Below are 9,586 nucleotides of genomic sequence, written 5' to 3' on the forward strand. Positions count from 1 at the left end.
CTCTGACCTTGTAACGATTCATTACTTTTCTAACCTTTCACACAGCACAAATCAAATGGCACTGATTTGAGCACAGGACATTTGTGTGAGGTAGAGAAGATTAGAAATGATACAGACAGAGATGGGAAGTAACGAAGTACAAATACTTTGTTACTGTAGGCCTACTCAAGTAGATTTTTCAGATATTTTTACTTTACTTTACTATTTATTTTTGAGGCGACTTTTTACTTTTACTCCTTACATTTTAACACGAATATCGGTACTTTCTACTCCTTACATTTTACAAAACTGGCTTGATACTTTAGTTTCAAATAATTTCAGCCTACCGTTATTATTTTTCGCGTCATTAATAGCGGATCGGTAGCCTAGAAATCTAGACGCACTCTAGCGGCAGTAAATTACATTTGCTTCCAGGGCTAGTCTAGCAACTCTCCGTTGGCTTGTGAGCTCGAAAAATTAAACTTCTATCAGGCCAATCAAAACGTGTATAGAGTCGTTAGGCAGGCTTAACATAATGATTGATGGCAGAGTTGCAACGGTTTGGCTTGAATTCCCTACTGATGGATGATGGATGAAGATGGATGTTGCTGTTGAAGATGGATGTTGCTGTTGGCCAACAGTGTGACACAAGTTAAGCTTGTTTTAAGTTGGCAAAAGTTTGAACTAGCCAACTAGCTCCGCTGGTGGGAAACGCATGAGACTCAGCACTGTCCTATTGCGTGCAGAGGAAATTTGAAAGACAACCGATTATCCCGCCCCTCGGACTGAGCACTGCGAACGGTGAGTGCCCAGTCCCTACATTTTAATGTGGGTCTGGCTCGTCAGGCTAGCGGATCGGAATAGGCTACGTTGCACTTGACGCTAATTAGAAATTAAATATTCATGTTGTTTAATCCAATATTAGTTGTGCAGATGTATAGTCCATCTTATACACACGCATGAAGCCAACAAAAAAAATGCAAAAATAGAGCCTTTTGTGTAATTTTTCAATTTTGTGTAGTCATTCTATATCAGAACCTGACACACAATCCAAATAGTCTACAAGAAACCTCAGAAATGCAGACCTTTATTGTCAGTATGCATTTTGGGTAACCAAAAGTCCTATGAGGAGTTTCCATAAGGCATTACAAAACACATGAGCATACCTTGGCAAATAATGGTCTAAAATAATGATTTTTCATTTTATATTGATCTACATTATAATTATATCATTTCTCACACTTCGCAAGACCTGGTGCTAGGGCTCAATTGTGTTTCTAAAATCATATCAAGTGACCTAGAGGGCTGAAATGTAGTCAGTTCAGAGATGCTTGTTATCTAGCAGAAAGAACACACTGCCCTCTGAAGTAGGCAGTGCAATGTTGGGGGAGAAAGCCAATAAATGACCAAACAGGTTATGGGAAGATTTAAAAAGAGAGACTGGCACTCTTGCACATTGGGAACATTTGTGTGGTCCAGGTGCTGTTGCATAATAAATGGTTGTCATTCACAAGACTATACTTTTACTTTTATACTTTAAGTAAATTTCCAAGCCTGTACTTTGTAACTTTTACTTGAGTAAAGAAGTTAAACCAGTACTTCTACTTTTACCAGAGTATTTTTTAACACAAGTATTTGTACTTCTACTTGAGTATGGAAAGTGAGTACTTTTGCCATCTCTGGATACAGAAATATGAACTCTAACTCTATCAACTATCTTGTTTGCACACGTCTGGAAATTCCAGTGAAATACCAGTTTTGCGAGTTGATATGTGAAACCTCAGGTGTTCTTTGTGGATTTAGATGGGATGAATGAAAGGCATGGTGGTGTTTTCAATGATGTGTGCATTATGGTAGCAGGTTGAATGACTGACTGTTGGCATGACGGGTGCAGAATGCGTGGTGGCCGGGTTACACACATCCAGCTGCTCATCAGGTGTCTACTGGCCCAACTGTGTGCAGAAGGGTCTTGTGGAGGGAGCAGCCTACACTACAAAACCTCAGCCTCACACGGGGAGTTGCTCTGCTGAACCCCTGTGGAGGACAGTGTGAATGTGGAGGACAGTGTGAGGGAGGAGGACAGTATGAGTGAGCTGGACAGTGAGTGATGCGGACAGTGTGAGTGTGGAGGACAGTGTGAGTGAGGTGGACAGTGAGTGATGTGGACAGTGTGAGGGAGGAGGACAGTATGAGTGAGGTGGACAGTGTGAATGAGACAGGTGCTGGAGGAGATGGACACCAGAGACATGAGGGAATGCAACATGACAATAATGAGACACAAGCAAGCAGCTCTATAGGTGTCATGACCTGTATGAGTGTCTGCACATCTGCACTGTGTTCACATATTGACTTCACACATGATGAACAGACCAGAGACAACAACAACAACAACAATCCAGTAGCCAGAGCAGCCCAGAATTCATTAGAACACCTCAGAGGCAGCTTTTGGAGAGCATCATCTGTAACATAGGTTTAGTCAACTAGCTGATGTGTGATGTATTCACACTTGAGAGATTGTTTGGGAATTGTATAATGAATCCTAATCCCCAAAACAGAATCAAGGCTTTATCCCTCTTCATGTAAAACAGTGGATTTATGTATTTTTCCTGGTTATGAAGAGTCGTCACTGAGATTCCCTTAATCTGCATCTGCAATGATTATTGATGGTGACGCAGCCTTTGCTTGGCTGATTAGGGCTCCAATTAACCTGCTCACTGCACTTTGTCATCTGAAGGATTGCATTTGCGTCTTAAGCCTTGATTGTCATTCAGGGCGCATGTTGTCTGGCAGAATGCAAAATGCTACCTGCTCTCTGTCTCACCCTCTTAACCGCATCACCTCCGAATTTAAGGCAAATTAGGCACATCATTTGGGGAAGGCAGCACTGGCTCTAAACATAGCTGATGTGAGAAGTGTGACTGACATGTCTGGGTTTGATGTGGACTGAATACATGATACTGATGTTGTTAGAGTGAGAGGACCTGTAGAGCAGTGGTTCCCAACCTTTTTTCTCCAGGGCCCCCCTAATTCACTTCTGGTGGAACCCCCCCCACAAAAAAATGAAAGGAAAATCATACGTTTTTATTTTGTGTGCCTTTATTTAATAAATGTAATTATTGTTAAATTGTGTTAAATGGGTGGGTGATGGCTCATAGTAATGAACACCATAACTAAGCAAATTGCAATAAGCAAATTGATTAAGTGCACTGCTTCCCCTAGTCCATCAAAGGTAGTTCAGACTGTCCGCACGAACAGATGGCAGATGGAAGTCTGATTGGAGCTTTGCTAAGGTGTATTACTGTGTTATTACTGTTGTAAAGTTTTGCATCTTACAATGCACCTGTTTCACGATAAAGCGTCGCGCACCCCCCGGACTCTCTAGCGCCCCCCCAAGGGTGTCGTGCCCCCCAGGTTGGGAAACACTGCTGTAGAGCATAGTAAAGTTGTAAAAAAACAGGGTCTTTTACATTCCTACATTGTTCATTCTCAGTAGAGGAGTTTTCAGGGATTTATTTAGTAGACAAGTAATATCAGTGGCTGATTTAGCTAACAATTGGATGCATAGACTGTTGCATGTAGTTGCTGCTATTTTGCCATGGGAGTGTATGCAGCGTTGTCTCTTAAAAACTGACACACTCACCACACAGCTATTAAGTCTTCCTTTTATGCAGACAGATAGAGTTGCAACAGCAAAGCCTCCTCTCTACTCTTCCGTCTTCCTAACCACAAAGGACATCCTCCATTACAGAGTTTGTCGGCCGATAAACTGGCTCAAGTCTCAGAGGGGCCTGTGCAGGTCTATGCATTTATATGACATGACACATATAGATCTTCTCCAGTTGTGATTCACTCACTGCTGTATGGGAGAGTGGAGCAGCGCAAACAGTTCCCCTCCTCACCGCCGCCGGGCACCGGCCCTGAGGGTGGACATGCCAAAGGCTGTTAGGGGGCCGAGGCCGAAGTGTGAGAATATGTGAGATTTCTTGCTAAGTTACACTTTCAGTCCATTATTTACTTATAAAAGGGACTACAGTATACAAATATTGCCTAGTTGTGTAAGTAGCCCTCCATAATATATATTTGTTCAAAGTAAAGTGCTGCCTTATATGAAGCCAATGTTTTAAGTATCATGATGCTGATAATAGCAGCTTCAATGCTGTACAAATAATAGTTTTCGCACATCCTAGACAATTGATTTGGTCTCAATGCTTCCAATTGAAATGTAAAATACACTTTGCATGTGTTAAAGCCCTCATCACTGGGGCCGTTATAACACATGGGAAACAAGCTATTGGAAAATGAGCTCTGGAAAATGAGCTTGTTTCCCATATGTTATACAAATACATACATATATATTATGGAGGGCTACTTACACAACTAGGCAATATATGTATACTGTAGTCCCTTTTATAAGTAAATAATGGACTGAAAGTGTAACTTAGCAAGAAATCTAAGACACATTCCCAGAGAAGAGATTTAATCATATACGCTTATAGGGTAATTACGGTAAATATGAATGGAGATTTACTGAAGGAGTTGAAGAGTCTGACACATTTTTGTGTTCTGGTCTTTGGTAGCACCCTTCAAGATTTTACAGTCTCTCTCCTGTCAATAATTAATGCCATCATAACAGGAACAATGAGTGTATGCAGATCAGTTGACTAGACAGAGTGGAAATAAAACAATGACCAAACCACTGGAAGCAAACTGCTATTTTGATATTTTACACTCTCAATGTGTGTTGTTTTCAGTGATGTACGACATGATCCTTATATTATATTGCAAAGAAAGGTGTTTGACAGCCACTATCAACAACCTTTTTGACTATGAATACACATTTCAATTCAGGTGGCGCTGCATGGAACACAGGCAGGCGCGGATGATGGATTAGCAGTGAGGAACGCTTGACAACAACTGGCCTCCTGCATCCTGGCTTCCTGGCACCACACATACATTTTGCACAATGGATAGTCCACTGAAACCCGTCTGACTGAGCCTGCTGCCTGAGTAGCCGTGTCTGAATGCACAGAGACACACAGCCCGACAGCCACTGCAACACTGCTTGAGATGCAGATAACCCACATGCCTGAGTCCCATCCTCATCGCTTCACAGTGGGGGCTTTTTTTCTCAGAGAATGTTGTGCAAATTGAAAAATACTATCATAAAAAACCCTCCCAGTGGAAGGGCCATAAATAACCTGACACTGCTTGTAATGAGGCTATGGCAACTGTTCCACAGGACAAAATGCATGCAAAATGAAGTGAGCAAACCTATGACACACGGTTCATAAGACAAAGCCCTAAGGTAGGAGCAATACCATTTGCTATGTTATTGAGGGGGAGAGAGCAGTGGGGGCAGGAGAAGATGTGGTTAAACTGATGAATGGCATACTTCAGAAACCCCCCCACCCACCCATCAGTGTTCATTTGAAATCATATGCACCACTATATTTAGCAAATACTTTTCTTGGAACTGTAGATGCAAACAAGCTCACTGAGTGACTTAATTTACTAAGGGAGGTCTAAGTGGCACACTGTTGCCTTGGTGCTTTATGTTATTGACATGCATTAAAAGAAAGCTTAAAACAATTGCACGTTGGCTGCCATTAGGGAGTTGATCTAGACAAAACCAGCATCTGCTTTAAGAAACAGAAAGCAAGGCTTGCCATCTGTGTCATTGTACTGAAGTGCTGTTAATGACATTGTAATTCTTCTTTTCTGTCCTGTGTGATTGTGGAGCATTGTTTAGTATTACACAGGGAATGTGTAATTAGTTGTGTCAATGCCCTATTATGAGTGCCATTAAGAAGAGACTGTGAGCTTGCCTCAGTAAGGCTAGGTTGGGGTGGGGTTCTTGTCTGTATGGCACAGATGTTTATGTTCCCTAAGAGACTTTCCTGCTGCTACGGTTTGTCATGCAGTGCTTCTTGTTGGCATAAAAACAAAAAAAAATTCATTCACACAAACACACCATGCAATCACACACTCCAGGGAGTTTGAATAGCAAATAGCTCCCTGTACCCTACTGTCTCCTAACCGGAACAGTTCACAAGACCATAGCACAAGAATGGGTACTCCTAAAGCTGGCTGTAGCTGAAAACAGAAAACCATACATATGTTATACATGTGTGCTCTGTGTAAATAATAAACTCATCATTGGTTGGACAAAAATGCTGCAGTGAGTGCAGTGTGTTAAGCAAAAATCACAGCACAACGCAAGCACAGACATGGTCAGATTAATTTTCAAATTCAAGAAAAATAGCTGGTCCTCAAGAGGTGAAAAAAAAAATCAGTCAATAATACTTTGAGTTCAAACATTTTTAATGTTCTTGCTTGTTTGCTGTTATTGTTTAGCTCACAGTGATATGAGAATGGAACAGAATTTTTCAAAGAACTTCCAACACAGTACATGTATTACAGTGAGCTTATTACTTTCTCAGGTTGCAAGAAGGTAATTTCACATCCTTCTGAATTATCTCAATGGGCTTTGGTTGGACATTGCTTAAAGACAGCAGACAGCATTTTCAAAGCTTGAGTTACATCACTGAGAACAATACATAGCAAACTGAAAAAAAATATATGACCACACATTTAAAATATATACATTTGCGCACACTTAAATAATTTCTTATTCATTATCTTCATTACATAATATAAAACAGAAAAGGTGAATACATATTGAGAGGGAAAACATCAGGAGATTTTTGTTTCAAACTGTAATATCTCACTCAACAACTTCATGTACTCTCCTTACATAATTACTTCTTCACAGATACTTGTTCTTTTTGAAAAGTAAAATGTCAGTTCACAGTTAAATATTTCTCTTGGTACATGTCAAAGGTGCTTTTGGTATACAGGAGGAAAATATGACTATAAAATAATTAAATAAACTCAAAGTTATGTTTTTGATATAACACTTCTAATCATGTAAAACCCATTAAATTGTTATGTACCATATTGGGATGTAAACATTTAATATAAATGCTACCCCTAGAGGTCCAATATGGGCTTCTGGCACAAAAAGTGCTGCATTTATTTGGAGTTTTCTTGGTGGCTAATTCAACTTAACCTGAAGAACACAGTAGCCCAAACCCACCAAAAAGTGGGCCATGTATAAGATAGAACTGAAAATAGGAAATGTATGCCTGCTGCAACTTCTAATGTAAAGAAGGGTCTTAATGTTGATCTGCACAGAAATGTTAATCATTAGAGAATATTTAGCTGGTGGACATTAATACACAGACTACAAAAACTTGCACAAGACTACCACATTGCTATACTTCTCTACTCTGAAGACACCAAACAGCACATATGGGGACTGTAAAAAGATGTTCACCATTTTAGCATTATTGTGCAATGGAATTAACTGTGAAATATGCTTCTGTGATATGTAACATCAGAATCACAGTTTGTCCTTTGTCCATTGTGTGGGAATTTGACAATAAAACATGAAAAAAACTTCCGACCTTCATTACATGTCGTTCAGACAAAATACCAAAGGTCATTCAGGTTTATTGATGGCTGATCGCTCTATGGTTTCACTTTTGTCTGCTCTTATATGCTTTGCCGAGAACTTGATCTCCTGTCTGTTGGAGAAAAGGATAATGAAATGGTGGTAACCTTAGCTACTGCTATATTCAACCAGAAAGACAATAACAACCAACCTGGTAGTTCAGAAATCTGTGCTATCAAGTATCAAATACACAGTACTGATGAAGATCATGCCTGCATTTCACCTAGTCCAGCTACCTCCATGAACTCTTCTCTTGGCAGGCTGCACAACACACAGAGCAAGACCCAGAAAACAGCAGAATCAGAGTCGCTCAACCAGATATTGCACAATATTTCTCCCCTGCCTCAATTGACTAGGGATCTTCAGAATTCTGAGCAGATCCTCAGAGTTTTAAAAGAGAGAGCAAGAGAGAGAGAGAGAGAGCAAGAGAGCGTGAGAGAGCGCAAGAGAGAGAGCATGAGAGAAAGAGAGCAAGAGAGAGAGACAGATGACCATGTGGGACATTCTGGTTTTCACATTCAGTTCACAGGCTAAATGATATGCTAAGCTGCAACATCAATTTCATGAGAAGATGCTGCTGGGATGTGAACAGGGCTCTGCAATCTCATTGTTATTACTCCACTTCCCCCAGGGACTCCACTACACCACACACCACCAATTACCTACACGCCACCCTGGTTGGGCTGCAGTACAGGGGCTCCTGAGTGGGCCTCTTTGGGTGAAATTTCAACAGATTTCAGTGATAAATTATTCAAATTGTGTGTCTGTCTCTGTGTGTGTGTGTACGGTAGTACAGGTAGTAGTTATTGTTGATATGATTCTGGAAATTTGATTAAACGTTTGTTTTGAATAAGCTTGCTACTGAGCACTGATGATCCCATTTGTGCTTCCTTTGCAGATGGAGCTTTGGCAGTTGTGTCCTGATTGGCACCACTGGGAAATCTAACCCTGATCCCACATTGGGATCGTGTCCAAAGAGGAGAGTGGAGAATTAAATCACAACAACATGAAGATGGCAAAGCTTTGTCTGTGTTATTAGGAAAACCCACATTATTTATTGATCTAGTGCATGAGGGCTTCCTACAAAGGACACGCTGACACACACATGGACAATCGGAGGTTATTTCAAGTAGCGCTTCTGTCTGCAAGTCTGATTAGCAGAGACATATTTGCCAAGCTGATTAAGAATTTATGTTTTTCATTAGGAACGTACCACCTGTGTCAAAGTCAACGCAAGGGTGAGGCAGGACGTTCCATTATGCCTGCTAGGGAACATTTCTCTCACTCTTCACATCAATCACTTTTAACTGCAACATTATTAAACAAATACGTGCCATCATCACTAGGGTCTGAGTTTGAAAAGAATGTTCATGAATTTGTACGCACACAGACATGAGGCAAACTGTCCTATTTGTGGGATACACAGTTCTGATGTACCTTGATGTCATGTGGTCTCAATGAGAAAAAATAAAACGACATCAGAAGTCATCACAGTGGTTAAGATCACAATGTCACAGGAAGAAAATAAAAAAAGACAAAGGAAATCAGGCTCCGAGGACAATCTACCACAGACTTCATACCTGTGGAGGCAAAGTGCTTTTTTATTTTTCTGTTCCTTTCTTTCTCCTGGAAGATCAAACAGCCGCTACAGCAGTATCTGCCCACTCACAGTGCAGGAATGAAAAGGCAAGGGCTCACATTCTTCCTCATTCTCGTGCTCAGCCCTTCGTCTGGGAATAGAAATGTGAAGGAGACTTTCATACAGTATGCATGACACCTGCTATCACTAAGTCACAGCCTTTCGCTGTTCATCAGTAAGAAGAGGGATGAGATGGTCAACACAAAAAATGTTGAGCTATTTGTCAAGATCTGAATCCCCCCCCCACCCCCATGAAAACCAAACAAACGCTGAAAGCCCACGTGTGGCCCGGGAGGTGTTGAGCTTGGGGCTGGTGAGCAGGGTTGGTGTTGATGTGTCCACTCCTCAGGCGCCAGGCCAGCTAGGGAAACCCAAGCTGGACAGGACTCACTCTCTCCTGTCCTTGGTGGAGCTTCGACAGCAGCGCTCCCAGAGGAACCCCCTCCCCACACCCC

General features: G+C 41.3%; 1 long non-coding RNA gene across 1 annotated transcript; it reads right to left on the reverse strand.

The window, feature by feature from the left end:
- Positions 1-6,282: 6,282 nt before the first annotated feature.
- On the reverse strand, positions 6,283-9,568 carry LOC125291521. The gene is made up of 2 exons (XR_007193013.1): positions 9,073-9,568; positions 6,283-7,753 (listed from the first exon to the last, which is right to left on the reverse strand). It is a non-coding gene; the product is annotated as an uncharacterized LOC125291521 (long non-coding RNA).
- Between the last annotated feature and the right edge of the window lie 18 nt (positions 9,569-9,586).

This window comes from Alosa alosa, chromosome 3 (genome assembly GCF_017589495.1).
Source record: "Alosa alosa isolate M-15738 ecotype Scorff River chromosome 3, AALO_Geno_1.1, whole genome shotgun sequence".
Taxonomy (NCBI): domain Eukaryota; kingdom Metazoa; phylum Chordata; class Actinopteri; order Clupeiformes; family Clupeidae; genus Alosa; species Alosa alosa.